Source organism: Eschrichtius robustus, chromosome 9, assembly GCF_028021215.1.
Source record: "Eschrichtius robustus isolate mEscRob2 chromosome 9, mEscRob2.pri, whole genome shotgun sequence".
NCBI lineage: Eukaryota > Metazoa > Chordata > Mammalia > Artiodactyla > Eschrichtiidae > Eschrichtius > Eschrichtius robustus.
In genome coordinates this window covers 65973207-65996881 of record NC_090832.1, presented here as the reverse complement: position 1 = coordinate 65996881, position 23675 = coordinate 65973207, and positions in this window count along the sequence as shown.

Here is a 23675-nt window from a genome sequence, read left to right as displayed (position 1 = left end):
ATAATATTTAGTCTTTGAACTTGTTGGATCTGCCATCACACTTCATTTATTGTCTTTTATCTTGGGCACCCTCTTTTCCTGTTCCTCCAAAGTTTTGGAGACATGGAGTAGTAGTTATGCATACTGGTGTATGTGTGATAATCCACAAAATGGCACCACAACTGTGCCACAAAAATTATAAATTCATTTTAGGGTTAAATTATTTATTTTTTTCAGACTTAAACAAGAAAAAGCTTATATGTGAAAAGTATTTTTCACCCAGAATCAGTCACGTTTATTTACACAGGGCATATCCAAAATAGCTAATAAAAATAAAGATTCTAAATATTTAATATTAAAAGTCCAATAAAAATATTAGAAGTCTCTATGAATATGAAGTAGGCACAGTGATTAATCGCAATATATTAGATTAATAATCTTCCCATACTGTACTTTATGTTCATATTTAAGTTGCTGAATATTTATATAAGATAAAATAGAAGAACTTATCTCTATAAAATAACAAAAAAGTTATTTTTACTATTACATTTTCTTCTAGTGTCACACTATAATTTTTATTATTAACAGCAAAAGCCACATTTTCTTTTTAAATATAAAATTCACAGGTTTCTTGCCACAAATTGAAAATGCACAATGTCAATTGTTTACTTTCCTTTATTAAGTAAACTATTTCTTTGCAAATACAGCCCTAAATAGCTAATTAGATTTCCTAATAGCACTAGAAACCATCATGGGGATAATGTACAAGAATTGTTCCATCAGCAAAATTAAAGGGGGAGACCACCTAATACTTTTTTGTTTGTTTTGCTTTGCAATTTAAACTTCAATGGCTTTTTTTTTTTCATATTTTTTAATACGGCACATCATTGCTCTCTCTAGAGCTTACATTAATGGGCAGAGGACCAAATTACAAGAGGAGGCTAATTTGCGCCCAAGCATTTTATATTAATAAAATAGATTTTTCAGATCAAGGAATATATACCCTTTTTAAGTTATTCTTTCTCAATTCCTAGTATAATGGGAAGTCCTGACTAAATTGTTTCCTCAAAACACCTCACTAGATATAAGTAAAGTGTGTACATTCCCATGGGAGAGACGGTGCTGCAGCTGTTGTAAATATTTGTAGAGAGTTTCTTGTGGGTAGAAAGTAAAAGAAAAAAAAAGTATTGTCAATGTGAGATAGGAAGAGAAATTACAATGTTTACCTAAAGAATGTCTTTGCAATATTTCCATATAAAAGGGAAGAAAACTTCATCATGTGCAAATTGTTTAATTTTATTTAAAAGCAGAAACATGTTTTTACGTTATGGTTGACAAATCATATAAACCATTTTACACATCTTTGTTTTTTTCATTATCAGCCACCAGAATGGCTTTGTTCATGTACACAAGCTGCTTAATGAGAAGCAGGCAAGGCGGTGTGCATTGTGGAAGAAAAGAGAAAGAAAAGATGGATGAGCCTTCTTGTGAATTCCCTGCAACTGTACACAGACAGAATGTTTCCTCTACAGCATATTAAGACAAAATGTTTCTTAAGGTACAGATACTCACTCATTTTTCTAAATAACTTAAAAGTGTATTAAACCAGAATGATCCTATCGGTGTTTGACCCAATGTTTAACTGAACTACAAAATGAGCCTGTTTCACTCTAGTATTGATGAATGTTCTTGTTCAAGGGCAGTATAAAATTATTCATTATAGTTTTGCTTATAAATACTCTTTAATCCTCATAATTGTAAGCCTATTGGGTGTAGCAATGGACTGAGAATCAGGAGACATGGGTTTGAGTATCTCTCATGGCAGTCTTCTTCCCGTAGAAAGAGGTGGTGATTAGTGCAAGAGTACTCAGACAATGTGTAAAATGATTCAAAGTGTGTAATACTAATATAAATTGTGCATTTAGCAACAGACTCAAAGATTTAGTGTAAAACTCCTGTAACATAAATTGCAACTTCTTTCGTTTATAAATGGAACCAATTGAGTTTGTTAATTCTTTTGATTTAATTTACTGCTGAATTTTTAAAACGTTAAACTAGTCTAAGTCTCATCAATTGCCAAACACACACACACACACACACACACACACACACACACACCTCTACATCTTTTAAGTTCAAGAACTGGTATTGCACATAGTCAGTACACCAGCTTCTTGTCTCTCATGATAGATTTTTGCCTCTCTCTTTCCCAGGGACCAAATGGAATTTCCGCTATAGAAATGTCTCTTGTCTCTGGCTCTTTCTCTCTCCCTCTCTCCTCATTAATCATCTATCAATAAAGTCTAGCTATCTGAACAACTATGATAAAAACAGGACATATATTAAATGGATTTCCCCAAATAGATAATAATCCTAAGGAAGTTTCTATTGCTGCAAAAATCATTTTATTACCATCAACCAGACAACGGTGTGTGGGGAAGAAGGAGGTTTCCTTCCGGAAACAAAGACCCGAAGGATATAACCTCCAAATACTTCCTTGTCTTTCTTGTTAGCCGTCTCACTTTTGAGCACAGTGTGTTAGTCCCACAGACAATGCAGGTGGGCATCTCATTGTGATTTCAGTGAACTGGATTTCTGAGGAACACAAACTGTATAAGGACAAAGTACCGTACTAATTTTGGCTTAGATTTAAAGCACTTAGTGAATCTGTTTTTGTGCACTTTTCTAGCACAGAGGTCCTACTCTTAAGATACAATTTGGCTTGTCTTTCTATGGTATAAACCAATCCAGACAAAAGTCTTATGGCCTTTACATAATTTATTTGACTGAGTCCATATCTGTCAGACATCCTGATATCTCTTTCTCTTGGATCCCAGATCCCTATCTGTTTATCCTTTCTTGCTCCTATTTCTTAAAATGTTTACTATTAGAGTGAAACCTCTCCCAGATGAATCATTTCATCCCATAATCTCTCCAACTGCACTTTTAACCCGCAATTTCTTTATCTGAAAATTTTGGATTGCCCCTCAAAACAGGTTGAGTTGTAAAATCAAGGTGGACTAATCCATACAACCTTGGCATGTTGAGCTGCTGATACTTAAGTGTGACATAGTCATCATAATTGCCAGGAGGTAACGCTAACTGTAGTTGCACAAACAAAAACTTTATGAAAATCTCCTATAACTCACTTGAAGCAGAAATACAGCCAATGACTAAAGAAGGACAGGTTCAATTTCCTGGAAAGAATAGGTAAGGATTTGTCCCTCCTCTCAAAAATGTATTGATACTCATTTCACATCTTTCATTCAACTGTTGGAAGAATACATTGTATCACAGTAAGGAAACAAAGGTAGGACACAGCCAAAATTACTGTGCTATGCTAACAAGGGATAATGGAAAGGCTTTATTCCATGGAATATAACTAGTTACATGGGTCAATCAATACAAAGGGAGCCAAAAAGCTAAATGAAGTCATATTCTGAGAATAATGTCATATTCTAAATTGAAAGTTTTGATAAGCTGCAGTGATTACTGATAAAGTCCACTCTTCTGCTAACTGAACATTTCATTAATCTCATTACCATGTGATAAGTTATTCACCCATTCCCCAAGGGAGACATCCAATGTGCCCTCATTCAGTTACTGGATCAAATTCAAAGTTCACAATCTCTGGGTGATGCTCAGACTCAAATGTGATTCATTTTAATCGGAAATCTATGAAGTAAAATGATCAGTTTTAGTCTGGAAATCTATGAACTAAAAATCTAACGTATAATGATAAAACAGGATCAAGATAACCACAATTTCTTTTTCTGTTTAAAAGGAAAAGAGGGCTTCCCTGGTGGCGCAGTGGTTAAGAGTCCGCCTGCCAATGCAGGGGACACGGGTTCGATCCCTGGTCCTGGAAGATCCCACGTGCCGTGGAGCAACTAAGCCCAGGTGCCACAAGTACTGAGCCTGCGCTCTAGAGCCCGTGAGCCACAACTACTGAGCCCGCATGCCACAACTACTGAAGCCCGTGCACCTAGAGCCCATGCTCCACAACAGGAGAAGCCATCACAATGAGAAGGCTGTGCACCACAACAAAGAGTAGCCCCTACTTGCCACAACTAGAGAGAAAGCCCGCGCGCAGCAACGAAGACCTAATGCAGCCAAAAATAAATAAATAAATAAATTTTTTTTAAAAAAAGGAAAAGAATGAGAAACACACAAGAGTCACTGTTCCATAGCAATTCTGAAATCCAGCTGTACAGATGAATGAAGGTGCATTATCATGTACGTAAGGAATTGGGCCCCTTCTTGTTCTCTAGGAGGGCATCCCATCCATGGTTCTCCTTGGCCTTCAGTGCCACCTTCTGAAAGACCCTTTCTTTTTCATTAACTTCTCTGACTCCACCTGAAGTGGGCACTGGAGAATGTGTTTCCTGGAAAGACTGAGCAGCTTTCTCAGCATGCTTTCAGTAAATCAATCTCTTCTCCCGGAGCTATTTTCCAACTGGAAAGATTTACTGGGTGCTACATTAATTCATTCAGAAGTTTAATAGTGGGTGTGACAGCCATATTCTTTATTTGATCTTTGCCACACGGTGAGTTCTAATAAGATTTTGTTACTCAATTGCTATTTCCATTGCACTTTTATTGGGTTGGTATAAGAAGTAACTGCTTAGAAAATTATGAATTTCTGAATGCTGTTTTCTTTCTTTTCTGCTTGCACACCAGGTGCTGCTTTATATGACCACTCATCATTCCTACAGCACTTTGTCAATACCACCAACATTAACCAACACATACTACTAACCTGTTTTCCCATGTCTTCTTCTATAATGTATCATTATGTTTGAGTATGACTGTGTGTGTGTACAGTGTAAAAGCATATTTATCATTAGATGAATTGTCTGCCTTGCAAGTTACAGCAGGCAACAGTTCGCCAAATGTTTTGCCACTGCATAGTACAATAGCATACATTTTCATTATTTAGCCATTCAATATCAGTTTCTCTACCATCTACAGCCTGACTTCTAAGACAATGGCACACATTTTAGTTGTGTGTATAAAGCTCTTCATTTCTATGTACCCATTTGTGTACAGATCAGCATAAGATAGCTTATATTGCAAAAATAAACAACTCCTAAATATCAATGTTTTAAAATAGTACTCTTTTCTCGCTTCTGCTACATGTCTATCCAGGTCAGTAGAAGTGAACACTCTACGTAGTCCTAGAGGTATCCAGACTAGTAAAACAATAACCATGTCATATGTTCCCAGTCTCTGTCAAAGCAGAAATAACAGCTTTGGAGATCTCATACAAGCAATTGAATGCTCCAATCTGGAAGTGCTACTAGAAGCTCATCAGCCAGAACTGGTTACAAGGGCTCACCCAACTACAAGAAGACTAGAAAGTGCAAATCTACCTGATGCCCAGAAGTAGGAAAAACTGAGAATATTTACCAAACAGCTCAGCTTCTTCAAGTTTAAACAACGGTAAATTCTGTTTACTTAGATACTATTTTTTCCCAGATCACTTTCACAAATAAATTTCTTCCTTAGTCTAAGAATAGGTACTTCCCTATTTCGTATTCAACCTTACAATTCCATATTTTCAACTGCAAGTGGGATAACAACAATCTTATCTCAATCCAAATCCAACACAACGAAGTCCCAAGTTTAAATATTTTAACAGCAAACGTGACACTGTATTTAGATTGAGGTTAGGCTAGGTTAAATTTGTAGAGTGTTATGACACTTAGGCCTTTGGAGCACAATATGGTTATTATCTCATATCTAGAGTACAAAACAAATGATAGCTCAATTAACTACTTCATGAATAGAAATTACAGACACATTCCTTTTAACTAAGAGAAACATCATGTCTTTACTGACTGATATTATTCCTGACATATTTGTCAATCATGTTTCAGATGTAGTCCTGGCTTTTTTATGACCTAAGGCTATTGCATTTAGTTCATACAACATCCAGCCCCATCTGCTGAAGCCTAACATTATTTCCCTAGTTGCTATTTCATACAACATGACAAAATTAAATATAGTTTATAAAATCCTCATAAGTTATCAATTGAATGAAAACTAAGGAAACAGAATAAAAATAGATGAAAGATGGTCAGTGAGCCATTGGCATTGCAAATTATTTCAAACTGACCTCAAAGATTGTACTTAGATTTTACATTGAGTTTCTGGACAATTGTTTTTGGTCCAAAAAGTTAGTAAATCATTGATATACAGACACAATAGAGATGAATTCTAAAAATCGGCAGAAGAAAACTTGTGAGAGTTAGCATTTCTGAGAAACTTATTACAAGAACATATATGTATAACCCATGATACAGTTGAAACTACTTCATTTTTTTCTTGGTTATCTCCCAGTGCTGCTTTCAGGGAGCTGCCCATTTATTGAAAATAGAAGAGAATAGCATTGGTTCTGTTCTAAAATCGGTTGCCTTAATAAGAGTAGTTTAGAGTAATGCTTTCTTAAGTTCAATTAAACATGTTGGAACAATCACACAAGGCATCTTAAACATTCCTATTAAATACAGCATTTTCCCACAGAATAAATTTATACCAGGTATAAGCTGAGAGGAGGGTGAACACACATGTGGTTTTAAAATATCAGACACTCTTTCCTTTAGAGTTGAAAAAGGCAACATTTTTTTTACTGGAAAACAATTTATTTTCAGTGAGACACTTTGGAAAATTCTGGATCTCATCTCAACCTTCAATCAGAATGGAGAGAATTGTAAGGCTTGAACTGAAAAACACAAATGTTAAAAATGAACAAGAAATGTAGAGACAGGAAGAAGTGGTCTAGCTGTTAACTAGCTCTGTGACCCAGAGATACAAATAGGTCTGAACCTCAGTTATTTCACTGTAAGTTAAGGGTTATAATACTAACCCAAAGAGTTTTATAAGGCCTGTTACTTGCTACTACATGCAAGAACATTGGGTAAAGTGCAAACAACATATTATGCACATAAATGTTATTCCATCCTCTTCCTTTACATGTTTTCACCTATAGCTACAAATGAATACAGTGGATGATTCCTTATATTACATCAATATTATAAAAGCTAATATAAAGTGTTGGGAAGAGCAGTAGAACCTGCTTGCATTGTAAATTTTTTTCTTAAGTAATCATTGTTATAGGCTTTTAAATTTTATTTAGCAGATTCAAATAGTATTCAGGACCATGAAGTTTAGTCATATAGCTTGATTTAGATTATCATACAATGCTTGAAAAAGTTACAAACATACTTTAAAATGGTTACAAGTGTGTATGTACATATGTTAAGTGTATTTTTACACAACTAAAGAATCTACATATGTGTGTGGATATACACATGCATATACACACAGTGATATGTAGCAGCATAATGTAGTAGGGAATTAAAAGCAGCAACTTTGGAGCAAAATGGCTGGGTTTGAATGTCTGCTCTTTAGTAGTTATGTGACCTCAGAGACATTATTTAGCCTGTCCATTCTTCAATGTGTTTATTGGTACAATGGGAAAAAGAATTATATCTTCTTCAGTGGGTGTTAGAAAGATTTAAGATTGAGTGAGTTATTATGTGTAAAGTTCTTAGAATAGTATTTAACATAGTAAGAGTGTGTTAAATGAATAAAATCCTTTAAAATTAGGCTATAATATTAGATAACCTGTTTTTAACTTTTTCACCTAATATATCATAACATGGAAATAGCATTACTTTTCTTCCACAACATTTTGATGATTGAGTTATATTCAACTGGACTAGAGAGTACCTAGCAATGCTTTCTACTTGCATACGTATGCTTTAAAAAATTATTTAAGTAATGGGATCCTTGTAGCTCACTTTTTGCATATATCTGTCACAGTTTTCTTAAGGTAAATTCCCAGAATTTCTGGATCAAATGATATACACATTTAAAAAAACTAATATATTGCCAAATATCCCTTTCTAAAGATAGTACCAATTTGTACTCCTGTCAACTGTATGAGATTATTTTTGCATAGAAACTATACATACTAGATTTGGATTTTAAGTACTGAGTATATTCTGGGCTGTGTTAAATTTTAAAAAAGTTAAAAAGTAAGGGCTTGGAAATTATGTTCCATGTAAATATATAGAGAGAAAACTGAAAGAATAGATGCTGAAATTTTAGCAGTCATTATCCTTGGATGGTGTGATGAAAAGCCTAGTATTTTTTTCCTCTGTTTTCTACTTTTTAAAGTTGTGTTGAGGGCTTCCCTGGTGGTGCAGTGGTTAAGAATCCCCTGCCAATGGGGATCCAGGAAGATCCCACATGCCGCGGAACAACTAAGTCCATGAGTCACAACTGCTGAGCCTGTGCTCTGGAGCCCACGCACCTAGAGCTCCGCGACAGGAGAAGCCACCACAATAAGAGGCCTGCGCACTGAAGCAAAGAGCGGCCCCCACTCACCTCAACTAGAGAAAAGCCCGAGTGCAGGCAACAAAGACCCAGTGCAGCCAAAAATAAAGTTCTATCGAGATTGGTTCAAGATGGCGGAGTAGAAGGACATGTGCTCACTCCCCCTTGCAAGAGCACCGGAATCACAACTAACTGTTGAACAATCATCTACAGGAAGACACTGGAACTCACCAAAAAAAAGATACCCCACATCCAAAGACAAAGGAGAAGCCGCAATAAGATGGTAGGAGGGGCACAATCACAATAAAATCAAATCTCACAACCTCTGGGTGGGTGACTCACAAACTGGAGCACACTTATACCACAGAAGCCCAACCACTGGAGTGAAGGTTCTGAGCCCCACGTCAGGCTTCACAACCTGGGGGTCTGGCAATGGGAGAAGGAATTCCTAGAGAATCAGACTTTGAAGGCTAGCGGGATTTGACTGCAGGACTCTGACAGGACTGGGGGAAACAGAGACTCCACTCTTGGAGGGCACACACAGAGGAGTGTGCACATCGAGACCCAGGGGAAGGGGCAGTGACCCCACAGAAGACTGAACCAGACCTACCTGCTAGTATTGGAGGGTCTCCTGCAGAGGCAGGGGTGGCTGTGTCTCACCGTGAGGACAAGGACACCGGCAGCAGAAGTTCTGGGAAGTACTCCTTGGCATGAGCCCTCTTGGAATCTGCCATTAGTCCTACCAAACAGCCAGGCAGGCTCCAGTCCTGGGTCGCCTCAGGCCAAGCAACCAACGGGGGGGGGGGGGGGGGGGGGGAACCCAGCCCCACCCATCAGCAGACAATAGGATTAAAGTTTTACTGAGCTATGACCACCAGAGCAACACCCAGCTCTATCCACCACCAGTCCCTCCCATCAGGAAGCTTGTACAAGCCTCTTAGATAGCCTCATTCGCCAGAGGGCAGACAGCAGAAGCAAGAAGAACTACAATCCTGCAGCCTGTGGAACGAAAACCACATTCACAGAAAGATAGACAAAATGAAAAGGCAGAGGACTATGTACCAGATGAAGGAACAAGATAAAACCCCAGAAAAACAACTAAATGAAGTGGAGATAGGTAACCTTCCAGAAAAATAATTCAGAATAATGATAGTAAAGATGATCCAGGACCTCAGAAAAAGAATGGAGGCAAAGATGGAGAAGATGCAAGAAATGTTTAACAAAGACCTAGGAGAATTAAAGAACAAACAAACAGAGATGAACAATACAATAACTGAAATGAAAAATACACTAGAAGGAATCAGTAGCAGAATAACTGAGGCAAAAGAACGGATAAGTGACCTGGAAGACAGAATGGTGGAATTCACTGCCATGGAACAGAATAAAGAAAAATGAATGAAAAGAAATGAAGACAGCCTAAGAGACCTCTGGGACAACATTAAACACAACAATATTCGCATTATAGGGGGCCCCAGAAGGAGAAGAGAGAGAGAAAAGACCTGAGAAAATATTTGAAGAGATTATAGTCGAAAACTTCCCTAACATGGGAAAGGAAATAGCCACTCAAGTCCAGGAAGCACAGAGAGTCCCAGGCAGGATAAACCCAAGGAGAAATACACCAAGACACACAGTAATCAAATTGACAAAAATTAAAGACAAAGAAAAATTATTGAAAGCAACAAGGGAAAAACGACAAATAACATACAAGGGAACTCCCATAAGGTTAACAGCTGATTTCTCAGCAGAAACTCTACAAGCCAGAAGGGAGTGGCACAATATATTTAAAAGGATGAAAGGAAAGAACCTACAACCAAGATTACCCTACCCAGCAAGGATCTCATTCAGATTCGTCAGAGAAATCAAAAGCTTTATAGGCAAGCAAAAAGAGAATTCAGCACCACCAAACCAGCTCTACAAAAAAAGAAAATTGCAGACCAATATCACTGGTGAATATACATGCAAAAATCCTCAGCAAAATACTAGCAAACAGAATCCAACAACACATTAAAAGGATCATACACCATGACCAAGTGGGATTTATCCTAGGAATGCAAGGATTCTTCAATATACGCAAATCAATCAATGTGACACACCATAGTAACAAATTAAAGGAGAAAAACCATATGATCATCTCAATAGATGCAGAAAAAGCTTTTCACAAAATTCAGCACCCATTTATGATAAAAACTCTCCAGAAAGTGGGCATAGAAGGAACCTACCTCAACATAATAAAGCCAAATATGACAAACCCACAGCAAACATCATTCTCAATGGTGAAAAACTGGAAGCATTTCCTCTAAGATCAGGAACGAGACAAGGATTTCCACTCTCACCACTATTATTCAACATAGTTTTGGAAGTCCTCCCACGGCCATCAGAGGAGAAAAAGAAATGAAAGGAATACAAATTGGAAAAGAAGAAGTTAAACTGTCACTGTTAGCAGATGACATGATACTATACATAGAGAATCCTAAAGATGCCACCAGAAAACTACTACTAATTAATGAATTTGGTAAAGTAGCAGGATACAAAATTAATGCACAGAAATCTCTTACATTCCTATACACTAACAACAAAAGATCAGAAAGAAAACTTAAGGAAACACTCCCATTCACTATTGCAACAAAAAGAATAAAATACCTAGGAATAAACCTACCAAAGGAGGTAAAAGGCCTGTACTCAGAAAACTGTAACACTGACGAAAGAAATCAAAGATGACACAAACAGATGGAGAGATATACCATGTTCTTGGATTGGAAAAATCAATATTTTGAAAATGACTATACTACTCAAAGCAATATACAGATTCAATGCAATTCCTATCAAATTACCAGTGGCTTTTTTTACAGAACTAGAACAAAAAATCTTAAAATTTGTATGGAGACACAAAAGACTCCGAATAGCCAAGCAATCTTGAGGGAAAAAAATGGAGCTGGAAGAATCAGACTCCCTGACTTCAGACTATACTACAAAGCTACAGTCATCAAGAAAATATGGTACTGGCACAAAAACAGAAATATAGATCAATGGAATAGGATAGAAAGCCCAGAGATAAACTGACACACCTATGGTCAACTGATCTATGAAAAAGGAGGCAAGGATATACAATGGAGAAGAGACAGCCTCTTCAATAAGTGGTGCTGGGAAAACTGGACAGCTATATGTAAAAGAATGAAATTAGAACACTCCCTAACACCATACACAAAAATAAACCTAAATGTAAGACCAGACACTATAAAACTCTTAGAGGAAAATACAGGCAGAATACTCTATGACATAAATCACAGCAAGATCTTTTTTGACCCACCTCCTAGAGTAATGGAAATAAAAACAAAAATAAACAAATGGGACCTAATGAAACTTAAAAGCTTTTGCACAGCAAAGGAAACCACAAACAAGACGAAAAGACAACCCTCAGAATGGGAGAAAATATGTGCAAACGAATCAACCGGACAACGAATCAATGTCCAAAATATATAAACAGGTCACGCAGCTCAATATTAAAGAAACAAACAAACCAGTAAAAAAATGGGCAGAAGACCTAAATAGACATTTCTCCAAAGAAGACATACAGATGGCCAAGAGGCACATGAAAAGCTGCTCAACATCACTAGTTATTAGAGAAATGCAAATCAAAACTACAATGAGGTATCACCTCACACCAGTTAGAATGGGCATCATCAGAAAATCTACAAACAACAAATGCTGGAGAGGGTGTGGAGAAAAGGGAACCCTCTTGCACTGTTGGTGGGAATGTAAATTGATACAGCCACTATGGAGAACAGTATGGAGGTTCCTTAAAAAACTAAAAATAGAACTACTATATGACCCAGCAATCCCACTACTGGGCATATACCCTGAGAAAACCATAATTCAAAAAGACACATGCACCCCAATGTTCATTGCAGCACTATTTACAATAGCTAGGTCATGGAAGCAACCTAAATGCCCATCGACAGACGAATGGATAAAGAAGATGGGGTACATATATTACTCTGCCATAAAAAGGAATGAAATTGGGTCATTTGTAGAGATGTGGATGAACCTAGAGACTGTCATACAGAGTGAAGTAAGTCAGAAAGAGAAAAACAAATATCGTATATTAACGCATATATGTGGAATCTAGAAAAATGGTACAGATGAACTGGTTTTGCAAGGCAGAAAGAGAGACACAGATGTAGAGAACAAATGTATGGACACCAAGGGGGGAAAGTGGCGGGGGGTGGTGGTGGGATGAATTGGGAGATTGGGATTGACATGTATACACTGATGTGTATAAAATGGATGACTAATAAGAACCTGCTGTATAAAAAAATAAATAAAATAAAATTCAATAAAAATAAAAGTAACAGAAAACGCTGAAAAAATAAAATTAAAAAATAAAGTTGTGTCATTTTGTAATAAGATTGTCACAAAAGTGCAGATTCATATTTTATTTTCTGTAATGGAGGAATCTAGTGATGCATTCAAGTAGTATTTGATGGTATCATCTATGCCATCAATCTATCATTTTGATCTACTTTTGATAATTAATTACTTTTGATAATTAATTTGCATCTTGAAGAGAGTGGAATCTTTCAAATTTATTAATTATTATAATTTATGCATTTTAAGACACTGCTTAATTTTTTTGAGATTTTTGTTTAGGGTTCTTTTATTTTGTACGTACATTTTGTCCTTTGTTTTCTTAGGACTTTGCTAAGCTTATTTCTTGAACATCTCTTCAGACACATCAGATTGACAGGGCATCTTGCTGTTCCTGATGCAGATGCCATGAGTTCCATTGTGTAACAGAACTTTCCTAGTTAATACATACAGGTCAGCATGTTGTGTACTGAGTTGACTTCCTTTGTTGATTTCATTCTTCTTTACCAGTATTGAAGTCTCCGGTCACTATGCTGCTCCTATGCCTTCAAATATCTGAGTACTTTTCTGGTGGAAAAAGAAACTCCAGGAAACACTTCTCACTTCAGACATTTTCCGAACCTGTAATATGCACAGGGATGCGGACACTTTCTCCCATGGCAGCTGGGTTGCAAGTAATAGCAGGAGCTGCAAGGCTTTTAGAGACCTAAGCTCAGAACTCACACAGCACCACTTGTGCCACACTCTTTATCAGTCAAGAAAGCCATAGGACCCGCCCAGATTCAAGGGGTGGGAAAAGACACTCTACCTATTGATGGGAGATACTGCAAAGAACTGTGGCCATCTTAGCAATCTGCAATCTACCATGTACCCCATTCAAGGTTCTACACTTATCTATTATTATTTTTCCAATAAAAACCATTTATGAGGTATTGTAATTCTTAGAATTTTGTCTTTCAAATCTACCTCTCTTGATTCTCTTTCTTCACAAATATAGTCTACAAGTTTGAAATCTTTTAAAATTATCTGATTTCCTTTTTATAACAAAACTGTGACAATTTTTATCAATAATTATGTCTATTCATCAAGCTGATAAGCAGCAATTCATTCCTCATTAGTAGCTCGTTATTTAATTTACTTATCTAAATATCTAAAAGACCTCTAATAATCAGTGAAAACAAATGGATTGTACATTTCTTCTTTAAAAGAGTATAACTGATTCACTTTGTTAAAAGCAGAAACTGACACCATTGTAAAGCAATTATACTCTAATATAGATGTAAAGAGTAAATAGAGTAAAGCAATTATACTCTAATAAAGATGTTAAAAAATTTAAAAAAAAATAAATAAAGTTAAAATAAAATTAAAAGAAAATAAAAGAGTACCTCTCAGGTATCTGAAGCCTGCAAATAAAATCTTGAGCCAATGAACTTTCTGAGACCACAAATCTGAGAGGCTCTCCTTGAATCTGAATATGAATGAGAAATGACTGGGTTTAATAGTTGATGATTTTATCCAAGTTTGTTCTATTGTTTCTTAGGAAGTAATTACTGTCAAAGATAATTCCAAGTCTGGTCTGACTCCAGTTATTTTGACTGTTATATTGCAATAATGATAAAATCTCGCTATGTAGTTATATGTTTAAACCCATATGTATTTCCTGTTGACGCTCTTGTAGTTGTAAATTGTAGAATTTATTATGAGACGATTTTTTGCCAATACTATCATACAATGTCTTAGTGTTTATTTCTGCTAACTCACATGTCATTTTGATGCTTATGTGTTTAATTGGTCTTAGGAATAATAATGTATTAATAATTAACTTCTCTATTGCAAGCTTTAATGCTCTAGAATTTTCAGCCTCTTATCTACAGCTTAGAGATGACAGACGTGGCCCGGTGGTCGTGTGACACGTCGTATTAACATATATTGTTACAGAAAGGTTTTTAAAATATATATTAGTTTGTAGCCATTATAATGTTTTTTGTTTCAGTGTCTCTGCTCATGCTGCCTTCTTCCTGTACATAAATGTACCTGTCTCTGATTTCACTGAGTTGTTTGTATTTCTCTCTCAATCTCCCCCTCTTTCTGTGTGTGTGTATCTACACAGGATCTGGCTCGACTCCAGTACTTGATCACCATGTATTCACTTGACTTAAGGTGATATATTTAAAACATCTTCCCAACTAGCCCCTTTCTGTTACTGATGTGCGGCCCTAACAGGAAGTAGTCTGCTCATTGCTGACTTATAATATGTACTTGTTTCTGTGTTAGGCACTTTGGTTATGTTCTCTATGTTATGGTGTCATCAGGAATGCTATCTTGGAAAAAAAATCCATCACGTTACAGTTTCCTTTGCACAGCAATGTCATTTGACAACTCTATTATTCTTCTCCGGTTTAACTTTGGTGAAATTAAGTGTCAGCAGAAAAATATTTTGTTGGTTTTTATTTCCCAAAGTACATATTAAGTTTCTTTTTAAGAAGCTGTAGCATGATATTGTTTCTATTCATCCATAAAACAAATGACTCTCAGACATTCCATAAGATAAAGTGAAAAGCAATATCTGTTTTGTTTTGGGTTTTTTTTGGAGTTTTTTTCCCCCCTATCATCATAGGATAGTTTACAACATAAGCAGCAGAATGATGTTTTATATTCACAGGATGGTGAAAACCCTTCTGAAATAATTATCTTTTATGGATTTAATTTCTTAGGTGATATGGCTTGTGTATCTCAATAAATGTACATGTGTCTAGCTGTGATTAACAAGGAAAACTTGCAGGTAAAACCCAGTAAGGTGATATATGCTCATTAAGGACGAACACCATAATATCCTGTAGGATCATTTTGGCTCCGACTTCATCACTTGACATGAATTGCCAACATACAGAAGAGCTTAAATATAAACATTAGTATATTTGAAACTTCCACTTGGCTCTGCTGCCAAAAGTTTGGTTCAGTTATCGTGACTGTGACATTTGTGAAGCTATTTCCTTAGATATCTTAGATAAAGAATTTAATTTCTATACTGGCCTATGTACACATAGGATAATAACACTTGGTAAAATTTTATGAGGCAGCATGGCTAATCAAAAAGTAAACAGTTTTGAGTCAGTCATATCTGGTTGGAATTCTGTATCCTCTATTTTACTTTTCATATATTAGACTCTTTAACCTTGAGTTTTCTGTTCTGTGAAATGGGGTTATCAATATCTAAAATATAGGAATGTTGAGAAGCATAAGTGGCTGTATGTAGAATGCCTTATACTTGGAAGCCGCTAAATCATATTAGTTTCCATTTTGTCTTTCACTATCCTCAGCTATCAAAACATTTTTATATAGTCATTGTTATCACAACATACTAGTGCAGTGATTTTTTTTTCAATGTTCAAAGGTGAGGTATGGAGAAATTTTCAAGCCTTTTCCTCCTATGATACACGGTTACAGAAAAGAATATTAAAGGAATATTAGCCAAAAATCTTGTCAAAGAGAAACCGAGTAAATCACATATTGAAATTGCACATAGAAAGTTAGGTTTTGGACTTCCCTGGTGGTGCAGTGGTTAAAAATCTGCCTGCCAATGCAGGAGACATGGGTTCGAGCCCTGGTCCGGGGATGATCCCACATGCCAGAGAGAGACTAAACCCGTGCGTCACAACTACTGAGCCTGTGCTCTAGAGCCCGCGAGCCACAAATACTGAGTCCGTGTGCCGCAATTACTGCAGCCCGCACGCCTAGAACCCATGCTCTGCAACAGACAAGCCACCACAATGAGAAGCCCACGCACCACAACGAAGAGTAGCCCCTGATCGCCACAACTAGAGAAAGCCCGCGCACAGCAACGAAGACCCAATGCAGCCAAAAATTAAATAAATAAATAAATAAATTAGAAGAAGGGTTTTGTGTCAAAATAATCTTTAGTTTTTTTTTTAACAGAAAAGTGAACTTGGAACTAGATAATATTTGAAAATGTTTTTAAATTAATGTATTTTTTTCATGTACCAAATTTTATTATTAAATACTGATATCATGCTAGGCACTGATCTGGGTATTGCTGTGTAAACTGAAAAGTATACATCCATGTCCAAAGAAATATTTGAGTGTAATTTCTTCACCTGTCAATACATATATGAGAGTTGCATTATATAATGCTACTACTAAGAATATAAATTACTTTTTAAAGAATATATAGAATATGGAAAAAGAAACCTGGTGTCGCAAGCATTTTTATATATCAGGTAACACAGCTGGAGGCCAATTTGGCTCTCTAGCCCTTTAAGTGTTTTCTCTGTAGTTACTTATGCAACGAAGCTGGCTTAAGATGTTCAGTATTTCTGATTTGCCAGCTGAATATCATCCATATACGTTAACTGGCATTTAAGAATTTTCTTCACGTTGCCTCAGCTTTCTGTTGCAGATTTTTCTCTAAGGTCTTTCTTATGTATATGGTTCCTCTAAACAATTTGATCTTTGTGCTTTTGGACCTGCCCTGCCCTTTCCTGCATCTGTGATTTTATTCACACATACCTCTTTGTAGATTATCCTACTCCATGTTATTTCTTAACAAAACCAACTCCTCCCTTTTTGAGGAAAAGCCCAGTTTCTGTGTATGAAATCTCTGAACCCCTTAATACAAAAGTAACAACAAATTTTGTACCTACTAAATACTTAGATCTTTAAATAAACTCAGTCCTTAAACAGTTCTACAGAATACAAGTTCTCCTAATTTTATTGATAGAAACAATATACCTCAGAGATTTAAGAAAACTGACAAGTAACAGAGGTATAGAGTGGTAAAACTTGACAGTGACCAAATTTTAGAAGATCCAATTTTCTTTGTTTTCTCTCTCTTATTTTCTTTTTTTACAGGAAATCCTACCTAACAATGCTTTTCCAGGCACTTATTTATATTTCAGTCTACCATTCATAATGCCTATTTTATCATCCCACTAAGATATAACTGTTTTAAAGGCAGCAATTGTATATTACTCATCTAGGGGAACTAAATAAAATACTTTGAAAAAATAAAGAAACCTAAAAATTATCACAGATTTTCAGACAGCCCCAGGCAAAAAAAAAAAAAAAAAAAAAAGATAATAGGCCATTTTCTTGTCAGATTTCTGCAAGCTCTAGACAACAACCAATAATCAAGAATTGCTGATGTATTAAAAAAAAAAAAACAAAGAAATATTCTAAAAATAAAATCATGGAATGTAGTTTAAAAATGCGTCAGCATCATTTCAACAAACAAGTCTGTAACTAAGCATCCAGATGCTAAACATATCAGAGAATAATAACAGAAAAAGGTCAACTAACTGCAAAGCTGAAAGTACAAGGCAGAACAGAGAGAGAAAAGGCTGTTTGATTCAAAAGACATTAATACAAGCTATGTTTTTGTTGTTATTGTTTGATTTAGAGAAGTATGAAGATCTGCAAGTTTTCCTTCTGTTTTTATTGCTTAGTTTGTTATGGGTCATAATCTTTTACAAGATTTAAGGGTGATTCTCTATTGCTATTTGCCTGGAGCTAATATGTAACCTTTGGGAAGCGCTCTGTGAGCAGATCTTACATCTTTGACTTTTTTCTCTACTGTTTTTTTGCCGAAATGTTTCTCCTGTTTCTCTGCTGGCTCTGACTTTAATCTTTGTATGTGTTCTTTTAATTATTTTGATGATTTTCATTAAAAGCCTGAGAACCTTTTTAAGGACTCATTTGAAGAAAATAGAAGATTTAAGCAGAATAAATGTATTCTTTGAAGAAAGAAACTATTACTACAATTTTCAAGAATCTTTATTTCATGTTGTAGAGCTCAAAAAAATAAAACCCTCATATATGTTACGTAAGTTGGATACATAAATTAAAATTTTGTTTCAAGCTTCTATACCACTGATTAATAACTAAACCTTATTTGAGGCCAGAAATCATTCTCCTCAATTCTAGTATAACTTGAATAATCATACCTGACTATAAATGGGCAGAGGGAGCTGACTGTGATTGATTAGATCTACTCCAATTCATATACTTCAGGTTAAAATATCCAAAATATTTTTGTCAGTCTGTTTGTTGTTTCCACAAAGAATCAGAGAAAATTAGGTGAGAAGAATCTAAATGCTATGGGTAACTATTTAGGTTTTTCTACATAGCTGTCTATCTATCTAGCTAGCTATCTAGATCTAGATCTAGATACAGATATAGATACATATAATCAATTAAAGTTGTTTTCCTGAATTGTGTCCCAGACTTCAGACCTCTGTTGGACTCTGGATTTTTAAGGAGTTTTCAACTCATGTGTCAAGAATTATCTGTAGATAAATAAACATTTAGATAAATAAATGCATAGCTCATCTTTTTCATATAGATATGTAACCGAAAAGAACAAACCTGACTCCATATTGAATCTATTCCTTTAGCTCTAACCTTTGTGCTCTGTTGCCTATGCTTAGTCATGCTGCCTCTGCACCTTCCTTAAAAGAGTGTTGCCTATAGCCTGAAATATATAGGGTAGCCCATTCTAAAGGCTCTGACCTTTAAAGGTATAACACTTTTCCATTCATATAGAGATAAAAAGTTGCAAATAGAGAATAACATTTCTCTAGTGGGAGGTTTATAGGAACACCATGATGGGAGCTATGTGAACAGCTGCCAGACCAAAGGATTCTGGCACCAAGAAGTGTGCAACAACCATCCACAACTCCTCCCCTTTTAGTAAAAAAGAAGCCTGAATTCCAACTCTAGTGAGATGGTTCTTTGGGACACTAGTCCACCATCTTTCTCAGTCTGCTGGCTTTCCAAATAAAGTCACTATTGCCTGCCCCAACACCTCATCTGTCTATTTATTGACCTGTCATGTGTCAAGCAGTACAAGCTTGGACTTGGTGACAGACAGATGCTAGTATGCTCAACAAAGTAGAAGAAATTGAATGTTACTAAATTCACAGTCATCTTTTGTCATTTTGTAACTGCTAAATCAACAAAGACTACAACTACTGTCATGTGGAGACCACACTATTTTTTTGAGATCAAATTTAAAAGGGCTTCTCTAATTGGAAATGACTGGGAAGTATAGTTAGAGAGAAATGTATATTTATTTAACTACATACCTCTTCTGTAGGTATATGTGGCTTTGTAACCCAGTTTCAAGAGTCAGCATCTACGTTAATATGTCTGCTTTTAGTTCAAAATGCCTTCTGTCTTTCTGCCCTGTTTTCATGTAGGCTTCACTTGGAATTCCTTGTCTATCATTTGCTGGCATTCTCTCAGAAGCTCTCTGTGCTGACTGGTACAAAAATTCTATTCAATTAGTATACATTTTAAGGAGTCAACAGAAGATTCTAAGTATGCTTGGAGAGATTATCTGACAAACTTAATTCTTTATAGCACCAAGAGTCAAAATTCAAACTTCTGCTTTATCCAAAGATGAAGTAAAAGGGACCAGATTTACCCTTTTTCTTAAACAACCAAACATTAGAAGGAAATGTATGGAACAATAGTTTAAACCATTGGACATCAGGCAACAACAGACAGTGACCCGTGAGAAATGGGAAACAGAAGAGATGAGCCCTATGACTAGGGCAGCTTATTTCCTTGATAAGAGTTTTTAGGCTGCAGCACAGAGGAGAAGAAGCCAGACAAAGTTCAACAGACTTTCTGAGTTTAACGAGGTAAGGCGGAGAGTCTGGGGAAATTGAAGTGAATGGAATACATTAAACAGAGTACAGGGGAGAACTTTACAGGAAAAGAACACCTGAGCTCTGTTTATGTAACCCTCAGGAATTACCTGGTGGTCCAGTGGTTAGGACTCCATGCTTCCACTGCCATAGGCCCGGGTTCAATCCCTGGTCTGGGAACTAAGATCCTGCAAGACACGTGGCATGGCCAAAAAAACCAAAAAACAACACCTGTTTATGTAACCCTCAAACATCCAGTCAAGTACTGATTATCACAGGACTGTGAAGAAACTACCTGAAACTGGAAAAAGAACTACCCAAAAGGATTAGAGAGAATAGCACCTGGTACATACATAGGGTCAGGAATAATGTCTGGGCCCACCAGCCAGACTGAAAAATTATCATAATTCATAGTCATTGAATGGAGTACGCAGAGGAATCTTGCCTCAGTTGTAGGGCAAACACTAGACTAAACACTGCTCCGGCTTACATAGCACATCTTAAAAGTGAGATCTGAAAGAATCAAATGTCCCAAGAGATTTAACTGTGACCCAGAACAAAGCTCATGAATATTTATAGGAAAACAAAAATATCTATTGCCTAACAAGGTAAATTCACAATGACTGGCATCCAACCAAAAAAAAATGGCAGAGGTGTAAAGAAGGAAAATATAATCTATAATGAGGAAATAGATCAATCACTTGATACAAACCCAGAATGATATAAATATTAAAATTAGCAGATAAGGATGTTAAAAGAGTTATCATAAATGTTTTAGTATGTAGTGAATGTATGCATGTATTCCATATTTTCAAAGAGAGACATGAAAGGTATATTAAAGAAGATTAATTAAACTCTTAGAAATTAAAATGTCTGAGATGGAAAAAAAAAAACACACCCTGGATTGTATTACCTGAGTAGATATTTTAGAAGAAAAGATTAGTGAACTTGAAATTAAGACAGAGAAAAAAATTATTTTTAAATGAACAAAGCAATCTGTGGGAAAACTTTAAGCAGCCAAATACACATGTATTAGGGTCCCCTAAAGAGAGAGAGCTGGAATAGAAAAAAAAAAAAATGTGAAGAAACAATACTCTAAATATTTTCAAATTTGATGAAAAAATATAAAACCAGAAGTTCAAAAAGTACAATGTACCCTAAGTATTAGAAACCTACAAAACAACAGCAAGGAATATTGTAATCAGATTGCTCAAAACCAGCGATAAAAATAAAATCCTAAAAGGAGCCAGCAGAAAGAAAGCACAATTTGTACAGAAGAACAAACATACAGGTGATGACAGATTTCCCATTGGAAAGAGTCAAAGGGAGGAAATGGTAGAGCAATGTTTTTAAAGTGCTGAAAGAAAACAAACAAAAAAACTGACAATCTAGAACTCTATATTCTGTAAAATCTCATTCCAAAACAAAAAAATAAAGATTTTTTCAAATCTACAAAAGTTGAAAGAACTTATCAGAACAGACCTGCACGAAAAATATGTAAAATTAGTCCTTCAGGCAGAAGAAAATGCATGCCAGATGGAAATATGGATCTACACAAAGGAACTGAGGTCACTAGGAACTGAGGTTACACAGAAATATGTGTAAGATTTGTTCTTATTATTTAAATATATTTAAAGTGTAATTGAGTGTAGAAACAAAAATAAAAATGTATACTGTAGTATAATGTAAGGGATTTATGGAATATGTATTAGCAAAATGTGTGAAAACAATATAAGGTAATGAGGGGAGAGAGGAAATCTATCATTGTGAGGTTTTTATACTATATGTTAGGTTCTTATAGACATATACCTTGAAGGTCGACTGTGATAAGATAAAAATGCATAACATAAATCCTAAAGCAATCAACAAAGAAAATAAAATTGGATTCAAAAAATATTTAGTTAATCCAAAATAATGCAGAAACCCCCAGAGCAAACTCACACAATTATGTATATTGTGATAGCAATTTTATAGGCACAGAACCACGAGGGATAGTAACTTGCCTGAGGTCCCTCAGCTAAGTGTCAGAGTCAGAGACTGACTTCAGAGCTCAGGCTCTAGGCCGTTATGTTGATAGAAGACATACTTCAGTTGAGGATGGTATACATCTTCCCACTAGAGAAATAAAATCACCCCTACATCTCTGTCTCACACTGACTCTGAATCCAGGATTAATAGTCAAAAGAGACTTATGCTTCTGTCAAGAAAAATTATGAAAGACTTTAAAGTGGGCAAAATAATGATTATTAGGTATCCTATCTGCAGTACCTTTCAGGGTCCACTTCTACCTTTCATAATCTTTGAGCTATGCTATCATTTTGTATTTTATAGAAGTTTGATAATAATGCAAGTGAGCCTTGTCCATAGCAATGCAAAATGAACTGTGTCTGGTGGAATGCAACTGACTATTGGCCTGTGAGTACTGATCTGTTCTTCCTCTATTCTTAAATTCATTTCAGCATTCCTGATGGCCTATATATATCTGGAACTTGCAATTCTCCTTTGAACCTATTATAATATCCCACTGGTTCTCTCTCTCTCTCTCTCTCTCTCTCTTTTTTTTTTTTTTGGCTGCATTGGGTCTTTGTTGCTGTGCGGGGGCTTTTTCTAGGTACGGAGAGCAGGGGCTACTCTTCATTGGCGGTGCGCGGGTTTCTCATTGCAGTGGCTTCTCTTGTTGCAGAGCACGGGCTCTAAGTGCACGGGCTTCAGTAGTTGTGCCTCACGGGCTCTAGAGCGCAGGCTCAGTAGTTGTGGCGCACACGGGCTTAGTTGCTCCGCAGCATGTGGGATCTTCCTGGACCAGGGATCAAACCCATGTCCCCTGCATTGGCAGGAGGATTCTTAACCACTGAGCCACCAGGGAAGTCTCTCTCTTTTTAATTAATTAAAGTAATTGACGCATATTCATTTTGTATTTTTATGAGTTATGATACTATCTTTTAAAAAAATTATACCTTAGCATTGTATAACTACTAGATAACAAAATCGAAGTAAACAAGAGAGTTGACTCTCAGATTGATGTCGAGCAGGAATTGTGAAGAGTTTTATCTTCCCCATAAAGATACTGGTTGCTTTTAAGTAAAACTGACATTCGCTGCAGTTGATGATTGTTTTTTTAAATTGATATGGTATTTGATAACCAGGGCTTTCAGATTATGTCATTGACAAAATTCTGCTTCATCCATAATGGCACACTTGGTTGGCCAAGCTCTATTTGGCTGTTGTCTTAACACCAGCCCCTTCCCTAACACACACATAAAACTTGACATCTGCAAGTAGTTAAGGCCTGTAGAGACGCCCTCCTGTGACTGCAAAACC